At 40.7% G+C, this 18,173-nt stretch overlaps 1 protein-coding gene and 1 long non-coding RNA gene across 2 annotated transcripts in view; both read right to left on the reverse strand.

Annotated features, from left to right (window-relative positions):
• Nucleotides 1–18,173, reverse strand: part of rngtt (RNA guanylyltransferase and 5'-phosphatase) — a 358,809-nt gene that overhangs the window by 21,387 nt on the left and 319,249 nt on the right. The gene's annotated exons all lie outside the window — the stretch shown is intronic.
• LOC117502886 lies at nt 1,236–17,063 on the reverse strand. The gene is made up of 3 exons (XR_004558425.1): nt 17,053–17,063; nt 13,907–13,912; nt 1,236–1,379 (listed from the first exon to the last, which is right to left on the reverse strand). It is a non-coding gene; the product is annotated as an uncharacterized LOC117502886 (long non-coding RNA).

Below are 18,173 nucleotides of genomic sequence, written 5' to 3' on the forward strand. Positions count from 1 at the left end.
CTTCCTCCTCACAGTCACCCAGTCGGCCTGCTTTCCCGGCTGCTCGGGATCTGCCAGAGGGAAACTAACGACGGCTAAGCTACCTTGGTCCGCACCGACTACAGAGGCCTGGCTAGCTGTAGAATTTTCCACGGTGCGGAGCCGAGTCTCCAATTCGCCCAGCCTGGCCTCCAAAGCTACAAATAAGCTACACTTATTACAAGTACCATTACTGCTAAAGGAGGCCGAGGAATAACTAAACATTTCACACCCAGAGCAGAAAAGTGCAGGAGAGACAGGAGAAGCCGTCATGCTAAACCGGCTAAGAGCTAGTAGCTGCGCTAAGCTAGCGGATTCCTAAAAACACACAAAGTGAATAATGTGTAAATAATTTAGAGGTGATTCAGCAGAGGGAGTGCTTTAGTTAAGGCACGTGAAGATTACACTGTGAAACAAATCGTTATCTAGTTAACTAGATCAATCTAACTGCGCAGATTAAACAGCTAACAGATACAGCAAAACACCGCTGTGCTCCGGAACAGGAAGTGATACAATACTGCAGTGAGAGCCAACCACCAGTAGAGGCAAGCAAGAGCTCGCAATCTTACTGCGTGTGAACACAGGAGAAGTCAAATCAGCCAAAAGTAATAATAAAATAAAAGATGAATGAATGAATGAATGAATACTGATGATAATAATAAGTATATGTAAGTATACAGTTTATAAATACATTAAGAAATTAACATTAAGAAATTATGTAATTAATGGGAAATAAAAGGGGTGACTTCTTATTCAAAAAAATCGTTGAGGTCTAAGGTTCTAAAAACATTCTGGACTCACACACCATTCCAACTCATTATAGAAATGTTCAGTCTTGAAAAATGTCAGCACCCTATTTTATAAACACTACCCAATCCAGAGTATACGTGCTAGTACACACACACACACTGCATAATTATATGATTTTTACTTTAATTTCATACAACTATTCTTGAAAAAATGTCATGTTAGGCTCTAAACACCTGTCTTATGAGCACATTTATCTTATTCTCAAACATCTTTATTGTGCTAACAGTATGCCTTTTTAGTCAGAATCATTTACTTTATTTTCAAAATTTCACACATTCATTGTGGTGTCAGCATGCTCAAATCATTGAAGAAAATCTGAGGTAAAGTGGTAGTTGGACTGCATTTATATAGTGTTTTTCCATCTATATCTGACATTCAAAGTGCTTTACAGTAATGCCTCACACGCAAGGTGCTCACTACACACTGGGAGCAACTTGGGGGAATAAGGACCTTGCCCAAGGGCCCTTAGTGATGTTCTGGCCAGATGGGGGTTTGAACAGAGGGTCCTCTGGTGTCTAGCCCACTGCTTAACCACTAGACCATCACCTCTCCTATGATTATCTTGAGATCGTAATCCTTTTGAAACAAGTCCTATCACACAGTACAACACCAAGTAAACAATTTTATTGTTGATAAAACCTGCCTGTACTTGACATGACCCAGAGCATAAAAATGGAATTCTTTAATCATATCAAAACACAAAATGAAACACAGCATTAACTGCATATATTGTTGTAAAACTGTAATTGGCCCCACAATAAAAAGTGACATGATATCCTGCTTCACTGTTTAGTTGTTGCCTGCATACCTGAAGTAACTGTTCATACCATTTCAGAAAACTGTGACATGGATGAGTAGACATTTAAACTTTGCAATTTCCTAAGAACTAGCTGTTTTTCCCCTCAATGCTCCTAAATTGGTCCTGCCTTTGTTTCATTTCACACTTATTCAGAACTAACCCAGAGGTCTAAGACTGTGGCACTTGGGTCAATTTTATAATAATGAAAAAGCAAATGAAAGACTATATAAGAGTGGAAAGGACATAAGGTAATAGTAAGGACATGTAGAAACTATCCCTCTGAAAAAACAAACTTAGTACTACTGGAAAGTATTCAAGCCAATCTTGCAAATATTCTTTTAAAAATAAAATACCAATGACTTCCTATGGAACACATGTATGAGGAGAAAAGTTAATCTTTTACATGGTGGGAGATACAAACAGAAAACTTAAAACCTCTATCTCAAACATTTATTTATCTACAATGTAATTGTTATTATTCAGGTCAGGTCTAGAACATGCTCAGGTGCAGCACACTGCCATATCCACCGCATGATGGAACTGCCCTGGGCCATGGCAGGCAATCACCCCGAAAATACAATCAGCCCATCAACACCTCCACCGCCTAAAAACAGCCATCTATCTGCCACAGCCAGGCGGGCACCCCCTTGTCCTTGTCTAGTTGCTGGCATCCACAGGACTGAGGCACCTGTGTGTTCAGTCAGTTAATCCACATGGACATTGGATCCATTACAGGTAACATCATAGGGAGAAAGCTGGTTAAAGTCCCCATGTTTGCACATGAACATACCACAGTAAACCACTAAGGGCCTTTTGCTTTTGGAGGATGGCAGCTGGTGTGATGCTGAGGGGTCATCTACTCAAACACAGTATAACCATAAAAAGTGCATTAAGAAGCCAGATGATTTTAAACTTCTAAATTCTGTAGTTAAATGCAAATTTAACTGCTAATCAACACCTCATTATTTCAGCACATGTTGTGTTGATTGGATTTCTGTGACTGTAAAAATACAAATAATGCACTATTATCTCACACAGTTGACATCAGAACTGAGAAGACCTGAAAAACAAAACAAAGTAGCAAAGTGCAGCAAAAGAAAATCTTAGGACACAAAATGAAATGGCAATTTACATGGTCAGGTTGGCTTGATAAGAAAGCAAGACAACATGTACACAACATACCACCAAGTACCCGAAAGCTCACAATAAATGACTAAGTAAATTGTTGTTGTGCAGAATGATTGGCTGTTTGTTTTAAGTCTTTTGAGGGCAATGCATTCAATTACTGACAAGTTTTGAATACAATCCCACGTCCCACAGTCTTGGCCACAAAAATCTCCCAAATTAACAGATAATGAAAACCCACTCACAAACTTTAAGCAGTCAAATGACAGCGTTGGTGGTAAATAAGGAGAAACAATATATGTTTTGCATTCACAAGTTATCAGTAAACTTTCACTCTACTTAATAATACATACTGTTTGCACAGAACAACTACAGCTCAGTCCGTAGAGTAGCTGTCTATTAACCATGAGTTCAATTCCTGGTTAGAGCTGAGTATTGGAACCCACTGCTCCCACACACACCAACTCCATCAAGCCCATATGAAAAAAAAAGGAACAGAAAGAACTCAAAGAAAGAAAGAATAAAGATATGCACAAAATGAAATTCCCCAATCTTGAAAATGCATTTGTCTCTTCTAGATTGGACTATTGTAATGCTCTATTTTCTGGCTTACCGCAGTCCAGGATTAGGGGTCTTCAACTGGTTCAAAATGCTGCTGTCAGACTTTTGACACAAAGTAGAAAGTTTGACCACATTACGCCCATTTTGGCATCCCTGCACTGGCTTCCAGTTGCTGCAAGATCGGATTTTAAGGTACTGTTATTAGTTCATAAAATTGTTCATGGACTTGCACCTCCCTATGTGGCTGACCTGGTAAGCCCTTATGTACCAGCTCGGGCCCCGTGTTCTCAGGGTGCAGGACTTCTGTGTGTTCCCAGGGTGAATAAAAAGTCTGCCAGTCACAGAGCTTTCTCCTACCGTGCCCCAGCTCTGTGGAACAATCTCCCGGCACACATTTGGCAGTCGGATACTGTGGAGACTTTTAAGTCACGTTTAAAGACTCATTTGTTTTCCCTGTTTTATCATTAGTATTATGATGTGCTTTTATTCTTTTATGGTCATCTTTTTATTGTGTTTTAAATTTTTTATTCAGTTTTTTATGTTGTGTGAAGCGCCTTGAGAAGATTTCATCGTGAATTGGCGGTATATAAATTAATAAATTCATCATATAGATTATTATTTTTTTTAACTTCTATTTTTTCATTTGATTTTTAAATGGACCACAATGGAAATAAGTGTTTTCACTTTCTTGCAACATCCATGTATTTTTTATTATGTACTTACATTGAACTTAAAATCATTCACACCTATTAATATAAAGATGACTTCCCGCCCCCTGCTGGAATGGCATGAGTCCAGAAAGTAGTTAGCAACACGCACGCACGCACGCACGCACGCACGCACGCACGCACGCACGCACGCACGCACGCACGCACACACACACACACACACACACACACACACACACACACACACACAGCTACTATAAGCAAGTGATTTTAATTTGACAAACAGACAGTTGCTGAAGACATTAAAACCATGAAATTTCACTCATGGTACCAACATGAAACTTAAGTCACTCATTATAATAGCAACATGAGACCTATCTAAACTGACTAAACCAATTAAGCTGCAAACCATATCAACAACATATCAACACTGTTAAACTAACATAAACCATAATAACAACATTTAAAACCTCAAAACCCTGAACTGCCATGGTGCATTGCAGTACAGCATCCATTGTTTATTGTTTAGCTAGAAATGGTAATTTCTCCAAAAATATTTGTCCTAACAACTTTCTCTTTTTGCAGCATTCTTCCCCAAAATACATAAACATAAACAAAATACATAAGCATGCCAAACGGCAAATGTCAGCTCTCCTCGGTTTTTGCATGATCTAAGCCAGGGGTGGACAAGTTCGGTCCTCGAGAGCCACCTTCCTGACACTCTTAGTTGTCTCCCTGCTCCAACACACCTGAATCCAATGAAAGACTCGTTAGCAGACTTTTAATGAGCCTTTCATTGGATTCAGGTGTTGGAGCAAGGAGACAACTAAGAGTGTCAGGAAGGTGGCTCTTGAGGACCGAACTTGGCCACCCCTGATCTAAGCCATACACACGCACACACACATGTGCACAGAGGCCACTTGGCTATAATAAAATAGATTCATATGTACTCATGGTTAGGCTTACTGTGTCGCAGACCGAACGGTCCCCCCTAAAAATGGGTCTGTCCTGCCTCCACTGCGCATGTGTCATTTCAGACCTCAGCAGCTCCTCTGACTCTCTTCACCCAAGCGATCAAATGGATTAATGTGGATTATTAACCATCAGATGACAAGGTAAACCCTCTTAAATCATTCTAGTCAGTTTTAAGCAGAAACGAGGTGATAATCAGTGAACCGCAGCTAATGACGCATGCGCAGTGAAGGCAGAGCGGACCAATTTTTAGGGGGAACCATTCGGACGGTGACAACGGATTTGAAATCGCATTGCAGATGTCTTGCAATATCACACTGCAGCTACGTAAACCACAGTAAATGCTGCTGCTGTTGCAAACCTGAATGAAATTCTCCCTTCTTCCCTGAAACCAAGATTCAACTCTGACAGCTGAATTAAGTTCTTTTGTTATAGTTGGTAAATACACTTGGTAAGAGCATAAAATTCTGGCTGTTCACCCCCCCCAAAAGCATAAAACCATAATTACATTGCTGCTTATAAAAGTTAGAGTAACCCATCAAAAAATTCATTACACTGAGACTTATTAAATGTTTTACTACTGCTTGATAAGTAAAGGTTAATGGCAGTACAATGCGCATTCTGCTAAACCATTCTGAAAGTATGGAACAAAGAGCTAGAAGAAAAACAATTTACAGAGAAACAGCATTATTTTTGTGGAGCTTGTACTGATGGTGTTAAAAAAATACATCCAAATGAGTTCAATATTGTGAATGTCTTTTAATTAAAAAATGGAGACAACATTATCGTGTATTGTAATTTAAGTATTAATTTGCTTTCCAAAGGTTAACCTTCAGTGATAGGTTGTTTGACAGAATCCTGAGGCCCACTGGTGGTGCTGAGGTAGTGTGTCCTGGAATTGAACCCGTCCTGGAATTGAACCCAGGTCTATCTACTGGTATTTCAACTCTTTATTCCAAAGAGTTGTCTGCTCTGTGAATTGTACTAATATGAATAATGTAAAAATAATCCTTCTAAAATTTCTTTTCACTGCTCTTTATGTGGGCATCATGGTGGCTTAGTGGTTAGCACTGTCATCTCACAGCAAGAAGGTCATGGGTTCAATTGCCACCTGTGGCCTTTCTGTGTGGCGTTTGCATGTTCTCCCCGTGTTTGCGTGGGTTCCCTCCAGGTGCTCCGGTGTAACAGTATTTTTTTTCTGAATCTGTATGCCGCAAATCAGACTTAAGCCAAGAAGAGGGTTGAGCTGGATTTGAGCGGGATCTGCCCAAAGTCTGAACGCAAATGTGGATAGAATCTGGCTAACTGGGGGATCATGGCATCAAACGTCTGTGTGCCCACAGCGTCCTCTCCACTATGGCAGCATTCAGTGCGACAGCAACAACAAAGACAGCAAACAACCTTCTTTCTCTGTGGCACCTTCTCGAAAAGAAAATCCGCTGGGTGCGTTCTCTTCCATGTGTCACACACGTCCAGATCACACCCCCGTGCTGTGTGTGCTGTTATGTCCACATCCAAATGCACCCCCCCCATACTCTCACTTCCAGACACACCTTTTTCGGCTTGTGCCGGATTGATTTGGATTTGTGTGTAGGATGAGTCAGATCTGAAACAGCAGGTCTGAACGCTAGAAAGCGAGCCGGATTGCCAACCCCTGTCTGAACGCGGTCTCACAATATCTCAGCTGTAGCTGTCTTCACTCATTTTGAGCTACATATACAAACCACCTTTGTACCTCAGAACCTCTACCTGTACTTCCAATTATTTGATAGACAATGTTGCATTTTGCCAACTTCATAAAACCCACATTTTATACTGTAAACATGTAAAATGATTAAACTGGAATTAAATCAGCCGGTGAAGACGGTTCAGTTGAAATGAAGTCTGCCTCTTGTTGGCCCCCGATGGCGCAATTTTTGCAACCATTGGTGTCATAAAGACATAGAAGTGACAAATTTTCCATATACTACTGGCAATAACTATGACTGATGTGCTTTTCAGAACAGAACTGTTAAAGTGCATGCTCATAAAGCCCCAGTGGCTTCAGACGAGATGGTGAGACAAAAGGATTTCGCAGCTCAACTCTAATGTAATATTTGCTGTTTAAGAAACACTGTGGATAAATCAGCATGAAAGCTCTGTTCGGAATTTCTTTTTGCAACACCCTGTGGTTACCTACCTTGTCAGGATTTAAAACAGCAACTGAAAATAACAGAGCACTCTCAATAAACAAGTACTAGTGAAAAGCCAGTTTTTTGATTTTTAAATTACAGAACGCTGGTTTAATTGTCTTCTCCAGCAGCCAGCACTTAAATTAGGTGGTAAATGTACTACGCCTCTTTAGTGGTGAATTTGAATATCAACAGTACTTCAGTGGCACACTGCAGATAATAAAAACACAGAGACCTTGCAGAGGTGGCATTAAACACCAGAATAATCTGAAATATTATTCAGTCAACCAAAGTCAGAAGTCACCATGTTCTATTGTGCCAAGTAATTACGGTTACATAGCATATTCACAGTTACACTGTGTGCGACACTATTGACAACAAAAACAGCTATGTGAGAGCTGACAGAAGCTGACTCTGGGGTTGTAGCTTGTGCTACTTCTTAGAGAGGGATAAAGATGAACAACAGAGTATCTTCCTTTCCTTGGCAATGGAGCCCAGGGCTGATATGTGGGAATCTGACACAACAGTGACTATACCAGAGGGAAAAGGACTGTTTATTAACAGCATTTTTAAGCCATGAATATTAAGCTTACACATAATCAAAGCGGGTTTCAACATGTTCACACAAACATCCCTGAGGAATTGACATAATGAGGATTATAGTAATCTAAATTGAAATAACTTGCTCCCTTTGCTCCAGATTCATAGCATGGTTACAGCCCGAGACCAGCAAATTGTCTAAGCTCTAATGAAAACAAGATGTTTCTTAATACTGAATGTATGAAACGATTGGGACAAAAATGGGTATGATTAAAAAAAAAGCCATTTGGGGGTGGGGCATAATATTCAGAATTGATCCAAAAACAGATCAAAGGATCAACAGACCTGATCTGAAATGCATCTAAAACTATACAAGTCAAAAATACATTGATGCCAGCAACAAAATGATGTGTCAAAATGTCAAGTTTAGGCACATGCCCTTCTGCTGTGTTCTGCAGCATTTGCCACATACAGTAGCTTCTTTGGGTCCTTACTGGTGACATCCCAGGCAGACGTGGTCAAGCTTTATTCTTGGAAGCAACCACTACCATCCTGCTGCTAGGAATGGAGCTGCCATCATCAGCAGTGAGCCAACTGCATCCTGAATCATAGATGAGTGCGCAAGCTTCATGGCTTTAAAGTATGTTCATCTTTCACATTATGAAATGTTTCTTCCATTGCACTAATGGAAAAACATTCATTATTTGTTTTATATAACTCCTAAAATTTGATATTTTATTAATTTATATACAAGAGAAAAGAGACATATATTCTGGTGTGTGTCACTGGTCCTTTGAGGTCAAGAGGTTCCAAACAGTGCAACACAAATTTAAGTAGCAATCCAATCCAATCCAAAACTGTTCTCAGTCAACTTCCAAAAACAGTAAGATAGTTCAAAAACAATCCAATCCAAAATTGTTCTCAATCAACTTCCAAAAACAGTAAGATAGTTCAAAAACAATCCAATCCAAAATTGTTCACGTACTGTCTGCTTTCCTCAGCTCAGTGAAAAATCCCAAAAGAAATTTGTGGAGCTCTTCATCTGACAGTGCTTCTACTTTAGCTGGAGACGTTCCAGCCAATACTGCAAATGCCTCCAGAGGGTTTACAGTGTACTGGATTAGGTTTTTTTTGTTAGAATAATGAGCACGGTCAATAAGCTCGTTTAGTCTGTTACCAAATCAAACACCGCCATTTTTTTAAAACTAAGCACTGTCGCCATGTTTTTACGTTAAGGTGGTCACGGTGTGCAGCGGTACAAAACGTATGGAACCAAAATTGCACGGGAAATGGAACAAAATGGCAAATGGGACGAATGTTCAATATCATATGACGTACAAACCACCAATCAAATGACAAGGATCTATTCAGGCATTTTATTTATATGTACAGTAAAACTCACATATAATGGATACAGGTGGACCAGCGAATCTTGCCCGTCATAATCAAAATCCATTATATGTATAAAACAGACAAATCCATTATGTGTATGTAAACGGATTAGTTACAGTCAGGAGGAGCCGAACAATCTGTGGGGAATCCTGAATCGGGACCTGCCTCATTTAATGGCCGGGCAAATAAATAAATAAATAAACACCTACCTTAAATAAGCACTGGACATTATGTGCATTAAAAAGATTACATTTAGACAAGTCACTCTTTTTTCCTCAGTCCACTGGGGTACCTTAAAATCCTAAAGCCTGATTCATGCCTCTTCAACTCTGTAATTCTGTGGCCATGCAATGATGTCGATATGCGCTTGACCCTTTTAAAGTTCTCTGTCGCATCTTTATGCAATTTGACGCAGGAACAGCAGCTGATCCTGGATCAATTTGTCCCTCAACGAGCTCCACTACTTTATACAATCATCAGCCACCAAATCAACATTATGGTACGTACAATTTCCTCCATGAATTGAGGGTCATTTGAGCATCTTTTTCTGACTCCGTGTTGTAAAACTGATCATATTTGCAGACTTTTCTGCCAAATGTATCTGATTCATGATCTAAATGTAATCGGCGGGTTCCCTGCAAAAACTTTTAAAATATGACGGGAGAGGTAGGAGTGAAAACACAAAAGTGACAAATGACAGCCCTTTGCGGTCTCCAACTTAGCAGGTGCATGGGTTCGCAGCCATGCAGAGGGCTTTGATCTAAAGCGGTTTGGTTCATCACACCCAGGGATATGTGTAAAACTTAACAACATATTACAGTGCAAGCAACAAGCAGCATTTTATTAATAATCACCGGGCTTGAATTACGCTCTGCCTCATTTACGTCCCGTGTCTGAACACGGTATTAAAAAAAAAAAAAAAAAAAAAAACGGCCAGTCTTTTGTGGCCGTTTATTTTATGGAAAGTGGGTGCCAGAAATACGGTACCCACTTTCCTTGAATTTGTGAGTGTCAGTGCTGAACTTCAGTGGGGTGCCTCTAAGATCTCGCCATCTTGACAGTGCCACACACCACCTAAGTCCTGGCCAAACTATAAATGGTAACAGGGTGAAGCATGCACAAGACTGGCGTGAAGCCTGAACATGCCCACCTATCTTGAATGTACCAAGCTAGGTAAGCTAGGTTTGGGTGATTAATATATTTTTGTGGACTGGGTGGTGGCTTTTATAACAGGTGGCTTGCGTGCAGTTATTACAAATTATGACCAGCATATAGCCTTAAAATCCATGGTGCTGTTAGTGTAGCAAACACTACCTGTCACACAAAAATAAAATAAAATTAATTTCACTCACCCAAAATGCTGAAGCACTGACTTCTTAGATGGCCCTTGTTACAATTAAGTGCACAGTAGAGCTACCACAAAGGACTATTTTGAGAGTCGACTAGTCAACGATTATTTCTGCAATTAGTCGACTAGTCAGATCATACGTAAATCGCATTTTATCGATATCAATACCATTATCGATTCCGCTTATCAATCCGATTCCTTATCGATTCCTCCTGTGAATTTTCTGTTTGCTACAAGCAGGCTTTACAGGTTGTCTATGTCAACAACATTTTATTGAGTCTTAAAGTAAATAAATATGAAATTGGTCACTGGATCCTTGATCTCTGGATATAGATAGAAAAAATTTGTAGTTTTTGCCAAAAGCATTTCCTTTCAGACATTAATGGCATGAAAGTCTCTCCATATGTCTGAGCTGAGCTCAGCTGGCTGCTGGAGTCTGCAGATCTGCAGCCATAGAGTCTTGGGCTGCTGCACGTCAGCCAGGATGTCTCATTTTGGAAGGGGAAAAAATTTTTTGTTTGATCAATTGCAGTTTATTGTTTGTATTATAATGTTTGGAAAGAGGTGTCATTTGATTTAAACAGCGATTCGCTTTGAAGTTATTAATTCCGAGCGGACTCTATCTTTCGAACTTGACTCGGCGGCGCAGTGTTTGGAGCAACGGAACGGAGGATGATTCTCATTTCATTTTAAGACAGTAGTCCCAGTTAGTTAATTTCATCCGCACAAAAGTGACTCACGATTGACATATTTTAATGCTTTGAGAGGAGTTAGGAAGCGGAGTTGCCACTTCTGTAGAGGAGTGACGCAGCGGACTGAAACACTGCTTCATTGGTTCAAGGTTCAAAGCAAATGACTTGTCAACTACTAAATTAATTGTCGATGGCCTAGTAGCATCCACCACTAGGACCTTGGTAGCAGCTGACTGACCACACCCTATAACCTTATGGTTTAAAACTGCTTAAACTCAGGAGTTGTCTGCCTCCCCACTCACCTCATAGGGTTGTCTTTAACATAGAAACTAACCACACAGACCAAACTTATTTTTTGTAGCAGGTTTATTTCTGCTATAAGGTGGGACCTTTTAATGGAGTTCTATGAGGACTGACTTTGTTTTTGGAGCCATCAGCAGCCAGTCAAGAAACTGTAGGTTTTGACCCTCCTGCCTTGGCTTCAATGTTCAGCACTAGAGGTTGCTCTAACATGCCAGCTAATGCTCCCTCCTGGTGCATGTAATAAGGGTCCATCCTGATTTGCCAAGTAATCGATCATTTCACAAAGTCATACGAACAGTTCACCAAGGTTCTCCAGAAAAAAAAAAACCTGTACAGAAGAGATTCACTTTTTACAGTATAGACCGGCATCCAGGCACAATAAACCTCAGACATTCACTTCATGACCCAAGACCATTCTTAATTTCACAGTCTCATGGTTCTCACCAGCATTATAACAGAGTAACGGCCCGTCATGCTGTTGCCTGAAAAAAATTACACTGCAAATTGGGCGGTTATGTTGTTTTCAAGGGTGTGTAGTGGGAAAATAATAATTTCTCTATACTGATTGTACCTGGCTAACTTACATGGATTCAGGCAAATATTTAACAACAGTTCGAAGCAGAGCTTTGGCTTGTTTTAACAACTATGCACGTGTGTTTGTTTGCTTCATATGTGGGTTATATAGGATAAAATATACCACCAGGCAATCTGAGATTGGCTCCGTCAATGTACGCGCCTCTACAATGCAATGCTCTCATAGCTCCGTTGTCAGTTCATGACCTGCTGCTTCTTCATTCATCAACCTTCATCAAAGCCATTTCAAGATATCAATCGTGACTCATCTTTCTACTGCCGTTTCACATCGGACAGTTTTTATTCATTACTCATGAACGTGCCTTTTCATGGGCAGCCCACGACGGTTCTCTGGCGTTTGGACTCTCATGTAAAGGAAAACAATAATAATATCCTCTGTGTGTTGTTGTGGGACTAGACCGATTAAACATTGTTCCTCCAAATGCTAGAGCCACAGTTAAGTAAAGTTGGAAAGATATTCAAAGATTCAACCTTCCGGAATCAATAACTTCAAAGCAAATCACCATATTAAATCAAATGACACCTCTTTCCAACGTTGTAATACAGACACTGACCAAAATTGTTTTTTCCCCCAAAATGACACGTCCTCCGATCTTTGAGAATTACATTGATCTTGACATGCAGCCGGCTGTGAGACCGGAGCTCAGGGACAGTCAACAAATTACCATTGCGAAAGTAAATGCTTTGATTAAAAAATCAAAATAACATCACATTTATTGTTTGTAGTGCCACAAAACTCACATCACACATCAATGAGCTCCCTTTGGTTGTACTACAGCACTTAGATTGGAAAAATGTACTATTATTTACTATTATTTAGTTACTGCACATGTGTGTGTGTGGTTTTGAGTAAAATGTGTCAGAGAGAGAAATGGAAATTCATGTATCAGTATGTTAGTTTTTACTGCACACCGTGTGTGTGTGATTATTGTCAATGTCTTATCTATATGTTGAGTTTAACTGCACACTGGAGACTGGTCAAACGCAATTTCAATCTTCTGTGCTAACCCTGTTACATAGATTTTTGACAATAAAGTACACTTTGACTTTGATTATATAATTTCATGGATTTTTTTATTCCAATAAATTTGAATAAAATCTCAACATTTTATTTATTGCTTGTAGTGCAACCAATCTCACATCACACACCAATGAGCTGCTTCTGATTGTACTACAGCATTAAAATAGGAAAAATGTATGCTTATATAATTTTGAAGATTTTTTATTGTAATAAATTTGAACGAAATCTCAATACCTCAAAATGAAATCTCAGTCCCACCCTCTTCACCTTCATGACCTATGACTGCTGTGCAAAGTTCAGCAAAAATCACATAATCAAATATGCTGACGACACAACTGTAGTGAGGCTCATTCAGAATGAGGATGACACGCACGACAGAGAGGAGGTGAGACTCTTAACTGATTGGTGCAACAACAACAATCTGAGCCTGAATTTGGAGAAAACCAAGGAGGTGGTGATCGACTTCACCCATTTACATCAAGGACTCTGCTGTGTAGATTGTGCAGAAATCACAATTCCTGGGGGTTCATGTCTCAGACAACCTGATCCGGTCTCTGCACATATCCTCTCTGGTGAAAAAAGGCCAACCTGCATCTGCACTTTCTCCGCAGGATATAGAGTGCCCATCTGAGCCTGGCTGTCCTCACCTCCTTAACAGATGAACAATGTACTAACCAGTTGTATCTCTCTGTGGCATGAAATCAGCAGCCTTGCAGACAGGAAGGCACTGGAGAGGGATGTGTGGGTGGCAGAGAAGACTATTAGGGCCAGGCTGCCAACCATTGGTGAATTGGCAGAACAGTGCTGCTTGTCCAGGGCAAGAAGGATAATCAGGGACATTTCATATCCCTTGTTAAACTGTTAAAGGGATGTGCCCTCAGGTAGACGGGACTGTAACCTGAGGTGCAAAACACGCAGATTCAGGGACAGGTTTTTCCTAACTGCCATAAGACAATTAGACAATTAAATACAAACTGATAGAAAGAAGTGTGCAATACAGAATGTAGGATATATAATACACTGTAGCATCTGGTAGCAACTTTATCCTTGTAGCATCTTCATATGTGCAATATCGTGTCCTTTATTTTTGTATGCTGTGCATATACAGATACAAAGACAGATATTTTTTTTTCAAACCCAATTTATCACTATCACACACCTTGGACTTTTATTCTGTGATTTTATTCTGTGTTTTTATCTATTTGAGCAGCGCTTCAATATTTCATTCTGTGACAGCATCTGTGATTTTTTTTTACTGAATGACAATAAAAACAAGTCTAAGTCTAAGAACTTTGTATTTATAGCTTGTAGTACAAGCAAAAAAGTCACAGTTGTTTCACAGTTCACAGGTTCACAGTTTTAATTTCATCAGATCACATATTTGATACCATTTAGAAACCCCAAAACAAAGAAAACTAAGCAACACTGCATAAAATCACAAAAGTGACAAAAATGTGCATATTTTCACTATTAGGTTATAAAAACAATGGAGGTTTACAAATGTGTTCTTAAAATGTAATTTATTTCAATCTAGGTGTTTTCGTATAATCAGAGGTAGTTCATTTTTCATTTCATATTTAACAAAGGAAATTATTTAAAAAGTCAATTTTTCCAATGCAAGTGCCGTAGTACAAACAGAAGGAGCTCATTGATGTGTGATGTGAGTTAAGTGGCACTACAAAACATAAATGTGATGTTACTGAGTTTTTAATCAAAGCATTTCCTTTTGCCGTGGTAATGGTCCCTGAGCTCCGGTCTCGTCAAGATCAATGTAATTCACAGAGAACATAAGACACCTCATTTTTTGGGAAAAGCGGTTTTGGTCAGTTGTAGTTTGTTGTCTGTATTAAAACATTAGGAAAGAGGTGTCATTTGATTTAAAATAAGCCTCCAAGTTACTGTAATGTTAATGTCCAGGTGTTTGCTTGCTTCGGGCTGTTTGTTGGAGCATGTTTGAAGCCCGGTTGCCATAGAAAATCACTAACAAATAAAAACTCTCTTACTATGAGAAAACAACCGTAACATGGTCGTCACGACACGCTGTTTACCAACTCTTCACCAACGTAATGAGCCTGGTACAACATTTGAGAGTTTCATATATGATATTTTTGAAATTTACCCTGATATTATATTACACATGGCACTCATATTATTGACTTGAAGAAATTTAGATTGTAGACAACATGATTAGCATCTTAAAACAAAACTTATTAAATGCATTTACTTGTAGTGCCTCAATATGCATGCACTAAGAGGAGACGGTCAGCCCAAGGCTGAGGTTTCAATTAATTTATATTTTCAGACTGTGAAAGGGGTTTTTTCCAATATGAAGAGGAACATGACCCCCCACCGAACCAGACTGAAAGAAGAAATCCTGGACAACCTCCTTATGACTTCTACTGAAGGAAATGATGCATAAACTTTCAGCTCTGAGTCAGCTTGCAACAAGATGAAAAAACAAAGAATTGACATTACTGCCTGAGCAGGGTTCTAGCTAGAACCATTTTAGTGCCGGGTAAATTACGTGATTGTGGCTCACGGCTGGGGTCAAGGGGAGCAAAGCCCACTGATGCTCTAGGGCTTTATACCTCTAAAGCCGGTAAATTGTAAAATAAACCGTAAACCTTTGAATGTATCAGCATCTATGAACACCAAGACTCTGGATTATTTTAATCAAACATTTTAATGGAGTTTATATTTTCCTTTTAGGTCAGAGTGGACTGAGATGCACAGCGTCTCAATCTGCTCTGATCTACTTTCAGCGATTGCTGAAACAAGCTGACTGCTAATCTCTCTACTGTTTGTAGCAGAGATATGAAGAAAATGAGAAATATATTTCTTACTTCTTTAATTATTTGGTTTTAATTGCAAAATAAAACAAAAGTATGATTCTATAAGCTTGAAATATGATCAAATTGGTACATTTTTCAGCAACATTTTAGTTAATTTTTTGGAAAATCCATGCTAAGCGGGGGAGGAAATTTGAACCCAAGAGTCGGGAGGAAATTTGTAGTGCTGGGTGGTACTGCTCTGTGCCGCCCACCATAGCCAGAACCCTGTGCCTGAGCATTCTTTAATCCAGGGGTCAACAACCCTGTTCCTGGAGGGAACCTGTCCTGCATGTTTTCTACATCTACCTACTCAAGTCACACCAGATTTTTAAAAGTGTGCTCTTGATTGGCTGAGCACACCTGATAGAGTTAATTGCCTGGGAGTGGATCAGGGTGAGTTAGAAAACATGCAGGGCAGATGCCCTCCAGGAACAGCGTTGGTGACCCCTGCTTTAATCAAATCTATGATAGAAATGTACATGTAAATGTTTCAGTTTTAGTAAATGTTGTTGTGAGCTCATGATTTCGGTGTTATTGTGAGCTTAAGTCCCTGGCTATCCAATATTTTGGAATCTTGGTAAAAATATAAGGTCCAATTAAGTGAATTCCAGAGCTATTTGGTATGTTTAGACAGACAAAGAAGGCTCTTTAAAAGCCCATAATGCAAAGGCTTCAGTGGGCTTTGCTCCCCTGGGTCCGCCACCAGGGCAGTACCTAAGCGGCCCACAAACCCCTGGCTTTTATGGCGATTCTTCCATCCCATTACACTGCTAAAAATTCCTGGTGAGAATGCTGGGTCAACATGTTCATGTTGAGGTATGTTTGGATGTTGGAGTTCATCTAGGACATAGGACCAGTATACACAGTCTGAAACCTGACCTGTAAACCAGAATATAGAGTGCACCCGGAAGTATTGACAGCATTTCACTTTTTCCACATTTTGTTAATACAGCCTTATTCCAGAATGGATGAAATTCTACACTCAATACCCCATAATGACAATGTGAAAGAAGTGGTTTTTTTTTTTTTTTTTTTTTTTTAGATTTTTACAAATTTAATTATAAAAAAAAATAATAATAATAATAATAATGGAATAAACCATTATTATTATTATTATTATTATTATTTTAATTTTTTTTTTTTCAGGGGAGGAGCCTGAGCTTGTGCGGGAGGTTGAGAGATACCGACTAGAGATAGTCGGGCTCACCTCCACGCACAGCTTGGGCTCTGGTACCCAACTCCTGGAGAGGGGCTGGACGCTTCATTTTTCTGGCGTCGCCCACGGGGAGAGGCGGAGAGCTGGGGTCACATTGTTTATTATTCCCCAGTTCAGTCGCCAAGTGTTGGAGTTCACTCCGGTGAACGAGAGGGTCGCGTCCCTACGCCTTCGGGTCGGGGACAGGTCTCTCACCGTTGTCTCTGCCTACGGGCCGAGCAGCAGTGCAGAGTACCCGACCTTCCTGGAGTCCCTGGGAGGGGTACTAGATAGCGCTCCGACTGGGGACTCCATTGTTCTCCTGGGAGATTTCAAAGCCCACGTGGGCAGCGACAGTGAGACCTGGAGGGGGGTGATCGGGAAGCACGGCCTCCCCGATCTGAACCCGAGTGGTGTTCAGTTGTTGGACTTCTGTGCTAGTCACAGTTTGTCCATCACGAACACCATGGTCGAGCACAAGGGTGTCCATAAGTGCACGTGGCACCAGGACACCCTGAGCCGGAGGTTGATGATCGACTTTGTAGTTGTATCATCTGACCTTCGGCCACTGATCACCACCTGGTGGTGAGTTGGATCCGCTGGGAGGGTAGGAAGCCGGTAAGACCTGGCAGGCCCAAACGTATCGTGAGGGTCTGCTGGGAATGACTGGCGGAACCCTCTGTCAGCGAGGTCTTCAACTCCCACCTCCAGGAGCGCTTCTCCCAGATCCCGGGGGAGGTTGGAGACATGGAGTCCGAGTGGACCATGTTCTCCACCTCCATTGTCGATGAGGCTGCTCGTAGCTGTGGTCGCAAGGTCTCTGGTGCCTGTCGCGGCGGCAATCCCCGAACCCGGTGGTGGACATCGGAAGTAAGGGATGCCATCAAGCTGAAGAAGGAGTCCTACTTATCTTTGTTGGTAGGTGGGACCCCAGAGGCAGCTGACAGGTACCAGCAGGCCAAGCGTGCCGCAGCCCGTGTGGTCGCAGAGGCAAAAACTCGGGTCTGGGAGGAGATCGGGGAGGCTATGGAGGAGGACAATCGGTCGGCCTTGAAGAAATTCTGGCAAACCATCTGACGCCTCAGGAGGCAGAAGCAGCTCTCCACCAGCACTGTTTACGGTGCGGGTGGGGA

This window comes from Thalassophryne amazonica, chromosome 21, assembly GCF_902500255.1.
Source record: "Thalassophryne amazonica chromosome 21, fThaAma1.1, whole genome shotgun sequence".
Classification (NCBI taxonomy): Eukaryota; Metazoa; Chordata; class Actinopteri; order Batrachoidiformes; family Batrachoididae; genus Thalassophryne; species Thalassophryne amazonica.